The sequence below is a fragment of the Tiliqua scincoides genome, chromosome 6 (genome assembly GCF_035046505.1).
Source record: "Tiliqua scincoides isolate rTilSci1 chromosome 6, rTilSci1.hap2, whole genome shotgun sequence".
NCBI classification, from domain to species: Eukaryota; Metazoa; Chordata; class Lepidosauria; order Squamata; family Scincidae; genus Tiliqua; species Tiliqua scincoides.
Genome location: NC_089826.1, coordinates 59,257,488 through 59,272,946, shown reverse-complemented (window position 1 = coordinate 59,272,946; position 15,459 = coordinate 59,257,488). Strand labels below are relative to the sequence as shown.

The following is a 15,459-nucleotide window of genomic DNA, read 5'->3' as shown; positions in this document are numbered from 1 at the left end:
TCCAAGCATTTGTTCCTATTGCAAGAACCCCCCCCCAACCATTGGTCTCCTCCTTCTCCCCTCCCTCATTCAGAGAAAAAAAATTAGGCCATTCATTTGGCCAATCAATTGTCCATTCCTTCCAAGATGGACAAGACAGCCCCCCTCACCCGGGCTGCCCCCACCTTCCTCTGGTTCCTTCCCCTAGCCTTGTTAAGCCTCCCTCCTCCCCTCCACCCACCCTAGCCTCACCTCCTAGAACCAACCTACCCTCTTCCCACAAAGTCTGCTGGTCACACTAGTCTGAATGCTGGCTTCTGGATCGCCCATGAGGTCTTTTGGGGAAACACGGAAGCGATGAAAAAAATAGTAAGCAAGCACACAGAGACACAAAACTGAGTCAGAGGCATAAAAATCATGGCTCTTCATTACTCTAGTCTATATGAGTCATGACCCTTTTCCTAGTCACTGCCCTGAGTCGCAAGTCTGGGATAACTCAAGTTCCCAGTTGTTTTTGCAACTCAAGTTGAGTCTTGAGCATCCATCCCTATTTTAAGGTAACAGCTCCCTTGAAATGGTAAAGCTGTTAGGCTACTCATTGCACCTTAGCATTTAAATCAGTTATTTTAAATTGCATAATATCAGTCCCTTACTAGACAACTGAAAGGCTTTCCACTTTCAAAACAGATTCCATATAAGTGGAGCATGTAAAATTCTGTGTGTGGAAGTCAATTTATGCTGAACTTGTAATTTATCACAGGAACTCAGGAGATACAAATGAATGTCACAGAACTATTTCTTCATATCATAAATACTAGAGTATTTTATACTTTTTTTAAAAAAAAAAAAGCATTGAGCTTTAAAAAACCTGAATCAATCTTTTCCTTCAGAAAGTGTTACAAGACTCATGAGAAAATTAAAAGCCTCTGTCAGAGAAAGAAAATCCCTTCAGATCACTGATCTTTTGAATAATCACATTAAAGCAGCATTTCTATTCTTTTTCTAAAAACATTAAAAAAGCCCAAGACTATTAAAAATAGCAAATTCGCAGCACACAAATCTGGAGTCCTAGTACAAAGGACAAAAAGAATTCACTAATCAAGACAAGCAAAGTTACTTAGAATTCCAAGTACTTCAAAAACAACATCAACCTTACCTTTGCTTTCAGGTGGATTTTCAGTCTAGCATTTAACCAGTTTGACTGGCATGTTCTCCCATTAAGGGCTAAAATAACAACAACAACAACAACAACAACTATTTATATACCGCTTTTTAACAAAGTTCCCAAAGCGGTTTACAGAAAAAAAATCAAATAACTAATGGCTCCCTGTCCCAAAAGGGCTCACAATCTAAAAATATGCAAAAGAACACCAGCAGACAGCCACTAGAAAAGACACTGCTGGGGGGAGGTGGGCCAGTTACTCTCCCCCTGCTAAAAATAGGAGCACCCACTTGAAAAAGTGTCTCTTACTAGTTAGCAGGGGTCAACTAGTGTTTGGTGTAATGGTGTAATGGTGTTTGGTTTGAGAATAGTTTCCTTGTATCTAAAACTAGAGGCTTAGAAAGGAAATTCTACAAGGACATGAGATACCTGCACCTCTTACAACCAGCCTGTAGTTACAAAAGCTTTTCCCAAGCAAGTACTGTATCATCAGTTCAGGCTGAAAGGCAGGGCTCATTTAATTCCAAACTAACACTGTGGAGTGTGCCCCAAAAGGCTTCAAGTCCATGCCCCAGGCTCTTCTTTTCACCTGCATTTTGTTTGAAGACTGAAATGACGAGCACTCTATAAACTTTTACTTTCCAAATGAGATGTAGGGCAAAACTACATACTGCATTAAGAACTAATCATGGGGTTCCCAAACCCTGTAACATAAATGTGGGTTCCGGACTAAGATGATTACTGGGCTGGGGCACCTTCCTTATGAGGAAAGGCTACAGCGTTTGGGCCTCTTCAGCCTAGAAAAGAGATGCCTGAGGGGGGACATGATTGAGGCATACAAAATTATGCAGGGGATGGACAGAGTGGATAGGGAGATGCTCTTTACACTCTCACATAACACCAGAACCAGGGGACATCCACTAAAATTGAGTGTTGGGCGGGTTAGGACAGACAAAAGAAAATATTTCTTTACTCAGCGTGTGGTTGGTTTGTGGAACTCCTTGCCGCAGGATGTGGTGACGGCATCTGGCCTGGATGCCTTTAAAAGGGGATTGGACGTGTTTCTGGAGGAAAAATCCATTACGGGTTACAAGCCATGATGTGCATGTGCAACCTCCTGATTTTAGAAATGGGCTATGTCAGAATGCCAATGCAAGGGAGGGCACCAGGATGCAGGTCTCTTGTTATCTGGTGTGCTCCCTGGGGCATTTGGTGGGCCGCTGTGAGATACAGGAAGCTGGACTAGATGGGCCTATGGCCTGATCCAGTGGGGCTGTTCTTATGTCATTTGTACAACAGATGGCTGGTAGAAAGAGATTGCCTATGCCCCTCAGGGTGCAATCCAACATTCCAGTACTGACCAAGCTGTAATGCAGTCCCAAGGTCAGGTAACAAATATGCCCTTATCTTGAGGAGGCCTCCTTGACTGCCTCCCCACTGTAGGATGCAGTGCATGCCCCATTGGCACAGCTATGTCAGTGCTGAAAAGTTGGTTAGGATTGCTCCCTCAGCTTAGTATGTAAGAATATTTTAAGATATTTTCAACCCAGCAAGGCTGCAAAATGGGAAGCGAGTTCAGCCAGTGGAATAAAAGCTTACAAAAGCATTTTCAGTTAAGAATTGGTGGTCAAGGAGCAAACCCTTCCTGTCTGCACAGATGCCCCCTGCAAATGTTCTCCAGCTCCTGCATTCATGCTACTTCACCAAATGCCAGTTTGGAAATACAGTATAGTGGGTCTTCTTTATCTGTGGATTTGGAGCCTGTGGATTTGACCCACCATGGATTCTGAACCTGTGTCTAAAGACCCACAGAGGACCTCACAGACATAACCGAAAGTTTCGTCCAGAAGGTCTTCTGAGTTGCAGCAAGGTCACACATTGTCTTCCTGCGACTCATAATGCCAGACAGAGCCTTCTGGCAAGGACTTCCAGTTTTCGCAAAAACCAGAAAACCATGCCTTCACCATCGTTCCGCCCCTTAAGGGGGCAGAGACAAGGCTTCTGGCTGGAGCATCGTAACGCCTCAGTTTGGGAACCTCTGGTCTATGCAATTGGGACCGTTCTGTATTCAGACTCACAGAATTCCTGTTCTCACAACTACCTTGACCCCAAATATACAGATACATTAAAATTTGGGGAGGGGGAGTCGACACACAAATGAGGTATAATGAAATGGTTGCCATAGGTACTGAACTCAAGGACTGCTTCAGGTGGGAGGCAGCAGATTGGCAAAGGCTGCCCTAGATAGTCCTAGTCCTGCACTGTACCAACTACTCCTGCTCCTCCTTCTCTTCCCCTTCCCATTTCCCTTCCACTCTCATTATTTTAAAGACAGAGGGGAACAGAAGACTAAGTGTCTGGAGAAGATGTGACTGGTGGCCTAAAGCATGGGTCTGCAAACTCCAGCCCATGGACCAGATCCAGTGACCATGATAATAATCTTGGGCATGGTACAGAGGTGGAGAAGCCTTACTGTTCTAGGCCAGTCTCCTTTTTTTTGCACCTGCAGCAACTTGTGCCGGGCAGCCACTTCTGCTCCACATCACCCCAGAAGGTTCTGCAACCTGATTTCCAAGGGGAAGCAGCTGCCTGGCAGGAAATGCTGCAGATGTTGGGCACAAAAAAATGATGGCAGTGGCACAGAACGGTAAGGCTTCGTCACTGCCACACCACACTGGAGATTATTATTGTGATGCACTACAAGCCAGAATTTAGAGACTCCTGGCCTAGAGCATCTTGTAAGGGACAATCTATGCCACTGCCTTCATCTCCTCTATGCACTTCCTCCTCTGCTCCCTCTTCTTCAAAAGCACAGAGGTAGGAGGAGGAGGAAGATTTTTAAAAACCAGTCTTCGGGGAAAAAATTCCCAGGTGGGATGAATCAGTGCTCTAAGTAGGATGTTGCACCCACTGGCCGTACCCTGCTACAGGCCTTTCAACAAATTTGCCATCATAAAGTATAGTTTGGATAGAAGAAATTGGCCATGCACTAAACTAGCAACTATTAGAATAACGTTAAACATCCATTTGCTATATGAACACCAAGGATTGTCTCCATCGCCACATCAATAAACCACAAAAACCTAACTTAAAAGGGTTAATACTTCACTTTTGTTTGTTGTACGCCATAAAGTCTGTGATCATTTGAATACTATTTTAGGAATGTTTTACAAAACCTGTCAGATGATTATTAATCTCCACACCATTCCTTTATTCACACTAACAAGTGTGGGAATATTAAGTATTAGGTACACCCCAGCAATCCCAAAGCAGGAGGGTAGAAAGTTGTTCCCCATTCTATGGTTACTCTACAACGCACAGTGATAATTTTGCTAGTAATACAACTGTTCAGACCCCTTCCATACACCATCATTAGAAGGCAATTGCATTGGAGACTTCTGAAACAAGCCATTTAAGTACTTTATCAGCTATGAACTAATTTCATGATTAGGAGGAGTACCAAAACTTAATATATGGTTTTTAAAATCAACAGCTTCTCCTCAATCATACTCAGAGTGGAAGGAAGTCTAAGGATGTGCTTGCTATCCCTGTCTTTACCCATTACACTGAGTCTTCTTCAGTAACTACGTGTTAGTAGCGAATTGTCAAGTTCTTCCAATCTGACAAACCAAAGGTAAGAACCCCGTTATCATCAGGTTGCTCAAGTCAATATGAAAAAATAGCCCATCATTATCCAGGGTCTCTTTTTCTAACACAAACACCCTTCACACTGAACCCCTGATCATTAAAACAAATTAGGTGCAAACTAGTGTTTGTGCCTAAACAAGCATGTAACCAAGCCTAAAGTGGGAAGAGGACAGAAAAACCAATGGGAAGGGGACAAAAAAGTACAAACCCTTATAGCAGGGCCACTTGAACACCTGCCTGGGGGCCAGATCTGGGGTCCGGACGGATCCATCCACCTGGTGAGCGGACCTTTCCATTCCACTCCCACGTAGCTCATCTTTCTGGTAGACCTGGCCACCAGGATGCTTTGGGCAGTCACTTCTGCCCAGACATCCTGTCATAGTCTTCTGGGATGCCGGGCAATAGATGCAACTGCCCAGAGCATCCTGGTGGCCAGGTCTACCAGAGAGATGAGCCTTGCAGCAGCAGAACGGAAAGCTGCAGTCTGGATGGGGATCGCATTCAGATCGGTCACAAGTTTGGGCACCGCTGCTACTATAAAATGATCTGAAACAAAAATCAAAGGAATCACTTCCAAATTAGGCATAGTTCAATAATCTAGTTTAATTACAGTGCTATAAGTACTCTATACTAAACTATCAAAATTCTTCTAAATATTCTAATATTTTCAGCCACTGAAATTTGAATTTTCACTTGCATGCAAAATTGCATAATGAACACATTTACTACCCAGTTTATTTACCCAATTTATTTACCCAATTTATTCATAGGGAAGAGCAAGGAACTATGCAAGTCATGGCAGCTTCATGTCCTGCTAAATTTACCGTTAAGTCTGTCTTGATATGAAAACAGGCATTGATCAACACAATTTCAAGCCCATCTTCACAGCACCAAGAGCTGGCGTAGAATAGTGGTTAAGAAACTGATCTGCAAGTGACTTCTGCTTCGAACCTTGTTTCTATCATCAACACAGGGGGTAGCTTGAAGCAAGCTACTCCCTCTCAGCTCTCCAGCTGAAATATGAGAATACTACTTACCTTACAAGTTTTTTATATAGCTTCAATCAAATTAATACATGTAAAGTGCTTTGCACACTCAGACAGCACTATAAAAATGGTAAGTATAGGTAATATCATTATCAAGGGCTAGACACATCAAGAATTCACTTTAAAACCATTTTTACAGAAGGTAGTTGAACTGAACATACTAGAGCAGCGATTTTCAGCCACTGTGACACAGCACACTGGTGTGATGCAAATGAGCCAAAGCTATGCCCTGGGAGTTTGGGGGTGGTGATTTATTAGTAGGACCATTGGGGAATGTGAGCCCCCCACCAGCAGCATAGTGTACCTTTTCAATTTTTTAAAAACTGATGCTGCGCCTTGACAATTTTAGCACCTTGTCAGTGTGTCATGAGTTGAAAAAAAATTGAAAACTGCTATACTAGAGGTTTTCAATCATGTGAAAAGCTATTTAGCATTAAGCGCACATGCAATTTGAAATGTAAAATCTCTTTAATGTGAACTAATTAAACCCTAGTAAATAATGTACACTGTTCCACAGAATTATGGATCTCCTCTTTAACAAAGATGGATGACCACACTAAATGGCATGTTTGCTTTCAACAAGGAAGTTTCATACCACACATATCTCAAGTGAAAAATACAGTACACTCCCTCTCCCAGACTGTGTTCTATAGTTACCATTAGTTCTAAAACTAATTCAGTCTTTATTCTACACTAAGAAATTGTGTTGCAAATACTGCTGTTAGTTGTAAGAAGTTACCCTTCCACACCATTCATTGACAAGTTCCACTTGAAAAAAAAGAGACATCTTGACTCACTGAATGGAAGAAAATTAAACTGACTATTCCCTAAACCAAGGTGTGTGATATGTAACAAACATCACCCCTGAGGTAGGGAAGGACCAAGGGAGACCCCCAAACCAGCCAGGACTCAACCCTCCTCCACCACCCTCAAGAGCAATGCTTATTCATTTTTGCTTACTCCAAGCCCCAGGTCCCATTATCATACATGCCCCTGGTCAATCACTGCACCCAATGTTTTAAATAAAAGATTTTTATTAAAGCTTTAAGGGAGCTTCAATTGCTCCATAAAAACATAGCTACATGCAACACAATAGCTTTAAAAACAAGAAAGACCCTACCTAAAAAGAGGCTAAAACTACCATCTTACAAGTCTCAGTATTGCTTCCAATATAATAGCTGTAAGCTCCCTTCCCCCTGCTCTCTCTTTTAAGGCACCCAAGCCCAGGTTTTATTCTTTAAGTTATCAATACCCTACACCTGGTTAACCAACACCCAGCCTAAACCATCTTAAAGGGAAAGGGACTTGCCCCACCCCGTGACATGATATACAAACTAACTGGAAGCGCAAACCTAACTTGTGCTGGAACAGGCAGGCCAGCAGGCCTGCATTGTATCCAGCGCAGTTTAGGGCTGGCTGTAGCTTAGCCTGAGGCAAGGGGAAATAATTCCCCTTACACTATGTCGAGCTGCAGCAACTCCAATGGAACTACTCAAATCTGCACCACCTAAAGAGGTGGCACAAATCCGAGCAGCCTGGAGCTGCCCTGGGCTGCCTGGGAACAGGGAAAGGATCCAGCAAAAGTGAAAGATCCTGGCCCTACCGCCCACCCTGCCCCAAAACGCCTCACCTCCTTCCCGCCCTCCCCATGCCCCCCCCCAGCCCTGTGCCAGCCTGGAAAGGCCAGCGCAAACTTACTGGATCTGGAGCCCACGTTGGTGCAGGAAAGCCAGTGTGCATCCTTGCACTGGCCTCCACAACTCCAAAGTCAGAGCAAACGTGCCTCATGGCACATTTGCAACAGTTCCAGGCTGATGCAAGGGACTTACATTGGCCCAAGGGCACGTTAGGATTGCACCATAAGTGTTTTTGCACAGCATGCAAATTCCTATTATAAGACTGAGAAAGTACACGTATGACGTTTCTAGTCTTCAAGTTTGCACACACATTTTAAAATAGACTGTTTTAAATAAATAGCAGGATAAAAAGCTTCTGGTAGCTGCATCCAGCCTGCGGGCCTTATGTTTTACACCCCTCCCAAGAGTCCTTGGAGTGGGGCAACATCTGCTAAGAAGGCCTGAGAACCTAAGTCCACTAGACACAGGGAGAACTTTCCATAAATGTCTCAAGGGGACGATGATGAGCTGCTTTGCACCTTTAAGCTTTTGGTTTGATAAGTCTGAATCAACCAGTCATGGCTGTTTGTTCTCTTAAGAGCTCATGCTAGAGAAGTCAAAATACTAAGTCTGAGTAATTTGTAAAAGACTAAAGAAAATCACCTACATTGGTACAGAGGAAAGGGTAGTCTTGTACTATTTTTCTCCTTTTAAAGGGCTACATAATGAAGTGGGTAATCCCTAAGCCCTTTAGAAGACTACATGGTGAAGTGGATTGTAGATAGTTAATAATGTTTATATATGACAACACACACACTTCAAATGCGTATAGGCACAACAGTGGAGTAATAGGGTCTTATCAACCAATGGCACGTACACTGCCCAATGGGTGCCAGTGGCCATCACACAAAAGCAAATATACCTCTGGTTGCACTTGAGTGCATGGAAAACAGCAAACTTTCATATATTGGAATGTACAGCTCCGAGTGTTCTCATTTAAGCCTTCTCCATTTTCTCCATTTCCATTTAAGCCCTACCAGAAAAGCTCCCCCATTCAGCAATGTTGTCTTTTATTAATTCAGTTTTTTGCAGCATGATCACCTTTCCATTGGTCAGCTAATTGTTCCTATTTTGAAAATTGTCTATGTCCTGCCTTTCTTGCTTTTCCTTCACTTGTCAGCTTTAATTTTTTCTCTAGCTCCAACAGACTTATCTTTCCAGGTCTTCTCCAACAGTCCACAATGTCCTCTTTTTAAAGCTGCCCAAAGTTCCTTTTCTTTCTCTTTTTGGAATACTGTGTCATTAGACAGGCAAATATTACCATGAAATAAGCTACCCTCAGGCATTACACTGTCACTATTTAGGATGTGCAAAAACAACTACATCAAAAGGTAATTTATTTAAATTCATGGGGAAAAATCTTTAAATACGGGCACAAATTAAACACTTTGAAGTTCTATTGATTTCAATAAGACAGATTAAGTGAGTGCTGAACTCCATTATTGAACTCAGTGAGGCTTAACTTGGCTGGATCTTGTCCTATATTTTCATCATAAAGGAATCGCACATTACTACACACAGAAGTCTTACTATGCAGCAAAAGCAATATTTTTTTTAAATATCATGCTACCTAATAATATCTCTAGTGCAATAACACTTAACCCTGCAATTATAACCATGTACATTCATTCTATTTAAAATTTTGTGGAGGAGTAAAACAAGTATGTATGCATTGTGGGCTACAGAAAGTGCCCTCACATTATGTCATATACACAAAGGAAAAGAATAGTGGGGATGTAACAGGCATTAAAACATACAGGTAGGAGAATCAACAGTTGTAGGATTAGAAATGAATAATTTGAGATAATAAAACACTGTTTAATATACCATTCAGAGATATGTTAAGAGCCAAATGATATCTAGAAATTCTGTGTTGTATTTCTATCCTGCCCTAACACCAAGGAACTCAAGGTGGCATACAAGGTTCTTTCCTCTGCTTATCCTCACAACAGTCCTGTGAGGTAGCTGAGAGAGGACGCAAGTCCACAGTTACCTAGTCAGCTTCATGACTGCTTCTCCTCAGTATTAGTCTGACACCCTAAACTAGTGGTTCCCAAACTTTTTAGCACTTGGACCCCCTTTTTAAAATGACACACTATCAGGACCCACCTAGTTTTACAAGACTAAAACAGAAAGTTTCACTTTACCAGCAGGGATGTGCTCAAATCCATGAGCCTGAGTCCCAAGTCAGTGACCCTGTGACTTGACTCAACTCAGTCAGTTGTAACACACAACCATAGTAACTCAATTCATGAAAAATTTTGAGTCTTTCGACTTGAGTCATAAGTCATTTGGAGAAAAGACCCTTAAGTCTTCCTCCGACACTCAACCTTACCCATCCCCCACCTCCTGGAACCAACCTATCTTGCTGCTGCCATTCTTCTAAATGCCATCTTCAGGATCACCCACAAGGTATTTCAGTGTGATGCAGAAGTGTCAAAGATAAAAAAGTAAACAACAAGAACTCACACGCACACTAAATCTCTCTCTCTCTCTCTCTCTCTCTCTCTCTCTCTCTCACACACACACACACACACACACACACACACACACACACGGACTTGAGCCATTCAGTCACTGATAGGGATTGGTTGACAAAACATATCTGGATTTTCACTTGGTCCCTCATTGAAGGCTGCTGAGAAAACTCCACAGTCAGGAAAGAAGAGGGCAGGTCCTCATGGATTATGAACAGGTTGAGGACCAGGAAACAGACAGTGGGTGTCAATGGGCAGTTTTACTGGGACTGGGACTTTTCAACCTGTTCATAAATGTCCTGGAGACAGAGTTAAGCTGCAAGGCAGCCAAGTTTTCATACAACACTAAACTTTTCTGAGTGGTTAAGACCAGAAGGGGTCGTGAGGAGCTCCAGAAGGATCTCTCCAAACTGGGAAAATGGACCGCAAAATGGCAGATGTGCTTAACACTTGCATAAGTGTAAAGCAGGGGTGTCCAAAGTTTTTGGCAAGAGGGCCACATCTTCTCTCTGACACTGTGTCTGGGGGGATAGGGCCAGGGGAAAAAAAGAATTAATTTACATTTCAAATTTGAATAAATTTACATACATTTAATATATTCATTTATGTAAAGATGAACTTATATGAATGAATGAAGGTCTTGCAATAGCTCAAGGCCTATAAAAGGCCTTGCACAAAGCAAGGCTGGCCTTTCCTTTTCTGCTGCTACTGCATCACAGATGTGAAACAGCAAGCAGTGGAGGGAGCCCTCATCCCACAACTCATGTGAGAGGTCAAACAGTTGCCCTCACGCTGAGAGCAGTTGCAACTGGCCAGTGTGGGCTCCAACAAATCACCGGAGGGCCAGAGGCTCATTGGAGACTGGGAGCTCTCTGAGGGCTGCATTGAGAGGCCTTTAGGGCTGCAAGTGGCCCCAGGGCCAGGGTTTGGGCACCCCTGGTGTAAAGTAATGCATATTGGGGCAAAAAAATCAAAACTTCACATATAGGCTAATGGGTTCTGAGCTGTCTAGGACAGATCAGGAGAGAGATCATGGGGTGCTGGTGGGTAGCTCAATGAGAGTGTCTACCCAATGTGTGGCAGCAGTGAAGAAGGTTAATTCCATGCTTGGGATCATTAGAAAAGTATTAACAATAAAACGGCTAATATTATACCAATGTACAAATGAATGGTAAGGCCAAACCTGGAGTATTGCATCCAGTTCTGGTCACCACATCTCAAAAAGGGTATAGCGAAAGTGAAAAAGGTGCAGAAGAGAGTGACAAATATGATTACTGGGCTGGGGCACCACCTTACAAGGAAAGGGTACAGCGTTTGGGGCTCTTTAGTCAAGAAAAAAGACACCTGAGGGAGGACATAATTGAGACATACGAAATTATGCAGGGGATGGATAGTGATAGAGGGATGCTCTTTTCCCTCTCACACAACACAGAACTAGGGAACATCCACTAAAATTGAGGGCTGGCAGTTAGGACGGACAAAAGAAAATATTTCTTTACCCAGCATGTGATTAGTCTGTGGAACTCCCTGCCACAGGATGTGGTGATGGCATCTGGCCTGGGTGCCTTTAAAAGGGGATTGAACAAATTTCTGCAGGTTAGGTATGTGCAACCTCCTGATTTTAGAAGTAGGCTACCTCAGAATGCTAGATGCAAGGGAGGATACCAGGATACAGGTCTTTTGTTGTCTTGTGTGCTCCCTGAGGCATCTGGTGGACCATTGTGATACAGGAAGCTGGACTAGATGGTCCTTTTGCCTGATCCAGTGGGGCTCTTCTTATGTTCTTATTTCAAGTCCCGACTTGTTTTTAGAGTCACAGGCCCTGTATCGCAAATCGAGTCAGGGTCAGCGATGTCCACAACTTGAGTCAACTCGAGTCATCTAAAAACATGCTTTGGGAAGATTCATGCCAAGTGCCCATCCCTGCTTTCCAGCTCGTCAACCCTCCGTTTTTATCCTTTTTACTACTGGGGGGGGACTGCCTTCTGGAGCATTTGTTTAGCTCCACATTCATCGGATCAGGACCACTCTGGTGGCCTTGCATTCCCCTTCACTTAGCCTTTGAGAAGAGCCAAGGCATGGTCACCTACATGGAAGTAAACATGCATGCATGGTTTGGGTTGCGTTTTTCAGCTTCTAGCACTAGGAGCGCTAGAGAGCTTTTTTCCTCTCCTAGCATGCTAAGGTCACGTTTGTTTTTCACCTTCTAGCATGTTGGCAAAATTATCAATCTTTCCTGCAAGCGCGAGGTTAGAAAACATGACTACCTCCATTGTAATTATTCTGTATGGGGGATGGGGACAGGATGACACTGCTCTAGCCACTGTATTTCTACAGGATAAACCTCATGTACTTTTGAATTCACTGCCAATGTTTGATTTTTGTCCAAGTTTTGAAGCACTTAGCACTGGGACCCACTTTTTATAACTGACACTCAATTGGGACCCATCTAACTTTATGAAACTGAAAAAAAAGGTTCACCATACCAGCTCAAGCCTCTGTTATCCTTTTTACTATAGTGGGGGGGGGCACCTTCTGAAGCATTTGTTGAGTTCCACACTCATTGGATCAGGATCATTCTGGTGGCCATGCATTCCCCTTCACCTGGCCTTCAATAGGAGTCAAGGTACTGTTGCTTACTCATGAGTAAACATGTATGTGTGGTTCAGTATCACTTTCCAAATAGGGGTAAGCAAGCCTGGGCAAGCAGGAGGGCTTTTTCAAGTGCACGGTTTTTCACGCAGCAGCTCTACCCACTGTGCCAAGCTTCCTGCCGCTATTTTTAGGCTTGCGTCTCAGTCTTGCTGCTGAGCGGCAAACTTCCCATGATGCACATATTGGGAATCACCACTGAACTAGGCCTGAGATATGGGTAAGCTCAATGTGATATGGAGACCAACTTCAGGCAACCCGATCCTAATATCCTGCTTTGACTTACAGTGCACTGACAGAGGTTTATGCTGCTGCAGCAACTGTAGTTGCATCCTATGCTAGGCCAGAGTCTTCAAGTTTAACTCTTTAGAACTCATTACAGGTTGAGACTAATTATTCATGTGGGTTCTGTTTCAAGCACTCAGGTGGATGGCGCAAAAAAAAAATCACACTATAGCAAATCAATTTAAAAAACAAAGTTTCTTTGCTCCGGTGATTTAAAAGAGCCTTGCTGACCTTCGGGATGTTAAGATAGAGTCATTAAGAGACAATCCAACAATCAGTCTCTCTCAAAGCACTTAGAAAGGCTTCACTCCTACCCCTTCCTTCACCAATGCAAAGTAATCACCTTTCTTTCACTTGCTCAGGGGGAAAGGAGGGGTCTGCTGGAGAGAGAAGGATTGATTGATTGTTAGCCTGCTGCCCCCCCCTCTCTCTCATTAAGGAGGCTGTTGTTAAAGGACTGTTCAGTTTTTAAAACTGATTTTAAAGGGGTGCATTTTTCCCCTTCTCCAGGGATCAGCCCATTCCTTCTCATTTGCAGGGGCCATTCCTGTTGAGTCAAATCCATGTATAAATAGGCTGGACCTGTACTTAAAAAGAAGTTACAGTAGCAGAGAGGTGCCAGAATTCTGCAAACGGAACCATAGCTTTGTAACAACAGAGGGTTCAGCTGCTGAACTAGTGAAGGACACAGCTTGGATTCCTGATATTAGGATATGCTGATGTTACAAAATTGTTCCCTTACTTACCAAGTTAGACAATTGGTCCATCTTTGGCTCAGTATTATATTATTGCCCAGTACTGCCTGACTGGAAGTAGCTAAAGTCTCAGGGCCAAGACTAGACATTATCTTAGTAAAGATGTGGTCCTAAATCCAATTTTACAGAGATGATGAGAAATGCAGGAAGAGGGTCCATTACAAGGAATGCTCTGCAAGGGGGATGTTCAGAGAGGATGAAAATTCCCCACATGTATTTTCATCCCAGTCTAACTTACTTCTGTTTCTGAAACTCTTCTGTTTCAACTAAAAAAAATAACCTGTGAGTTATTTGCAGTATTGCCACCCCTCCCATCATGCTCCCCTGCAGATTTTCCGCTTACTGGGATTGGAACAAGTCTCATATCAAGCTGTGCTACCTCAAGTCCTTTTAGCATGGAGACGTTAGGGATCAACTCAGACTTTAAGCCAGGAGAGGTGACTCTCTACCACTGCACTACGGCTGCGTCCCTCATTCTTGTGTTGTAATGCTGGGACCTTGTATTAGATTCTACAAGCAGTTGTATAAGTACAACGGGTCATAAAGGCAGACTACACAACTGTACTTTGAAGTATACAGGCAGCCCTCAGTATCCGTGGGAGTTCCGTTCCCAGAACCCCTGCAGATAAGGAAACCATGGGTATTCAAAACCAGCGGTTTTCGGGCCCCGCCCCTGAACCTGAGCTCAGCTCCAGTCAGGTCCAGAGGCTCTTCTGAAGCCCGCAAAGGCCACACATGTCCACCCACGGCCTGTGGGCTTCAGAATAAAGCCCAGAACCATTTAAAGGCAACTTTCAGTTTTAGCTGAAAACCAAGGGTCACTTTTAAATGGGTTCAGGTGGCTTTCTGAGGCCTGTAGAGGCCACAGGTGGATGCATGAGGCCTCTGTAGGCTTCGGAAGAACCACCAGAGGTGAGATCAGGGTTCAGGGACACATGGATGAAGAAATCTGCGGTTACTAAACCTGCAGATAATGCAGGCTGCCTGTGCTTAGTTTTAAGGAACTTCCACTGGTAGAGATGGAATTATGCCTGCAATCCTATGCACGTTTTCTGGGGTGTAAACCGCGCACTGAATACAAGGATCTGTAATCGCAAGTAAACCAAAGCAAGATCAAGCGGTGAGTGCTACAGATGATGCATAGTGTGAGAATAAGGGTCAACACCTGGATATAGTTTGAACTTAAATAATAGGGCACACATTATCTGCTTTCTCCCCTTTTTCCATATGGTTCTGTCTCATAGCCAAGCCCCATACATTAGTTATGGATTATCTCAAGTACCAAGAGCAACATACCTCTTTCTGTTTGTTTTGTAACAGTGAGTAACAAGATTGACAAGCATTAATGGAGTTACTCCAAACACTGTCTCCTACACTGTTTAACAAGGACTTCAGTTCATTAGCTCTTAAGAAAATACAGTCAAGCTCAGGGCTGAAAAGTGTCTGAAGTCTTCCCTCACTGCAGGAATTAGAAAATTAATGAAAACTGAAAGACAGTAGTTGCGCCAAGCTTCAGGTGATAAGAGATACAAATTGCTGCTCATTTAGGAGAAACTGTAAAGTTGTGTCTGCAAAGTAGGAGAGTAGAAAAAACAGGCATAGAATGAAATCTTGCCACATTTTGAGAGAACAAATCAACATAACTGAATCCTGATTTGTTAACAATGCAAAACAAAAGCAATCAACCTGGATATACAACAACCTGGATATCCTCTATCATGGTTTTAGTTTCTGTACTCATGCACTACCCTCTCTTTAAACTATTTTGCAAACACAATT

General features: G+C 43.2%; 1 protein-coding gene across 1 annotated transcript in view; it reads right to left on the bottom strand.

The window, feature by feature from the left end:
• WWC2 (WW and C2 domain containing 2) overlaps nucleotides 1-15,459 on the bottom strand; it is a 137,774-nt gene that overhangs the window by 119,694 nt on the left and 2,621 nt on the right. The window lies entirely within an intron of this gene.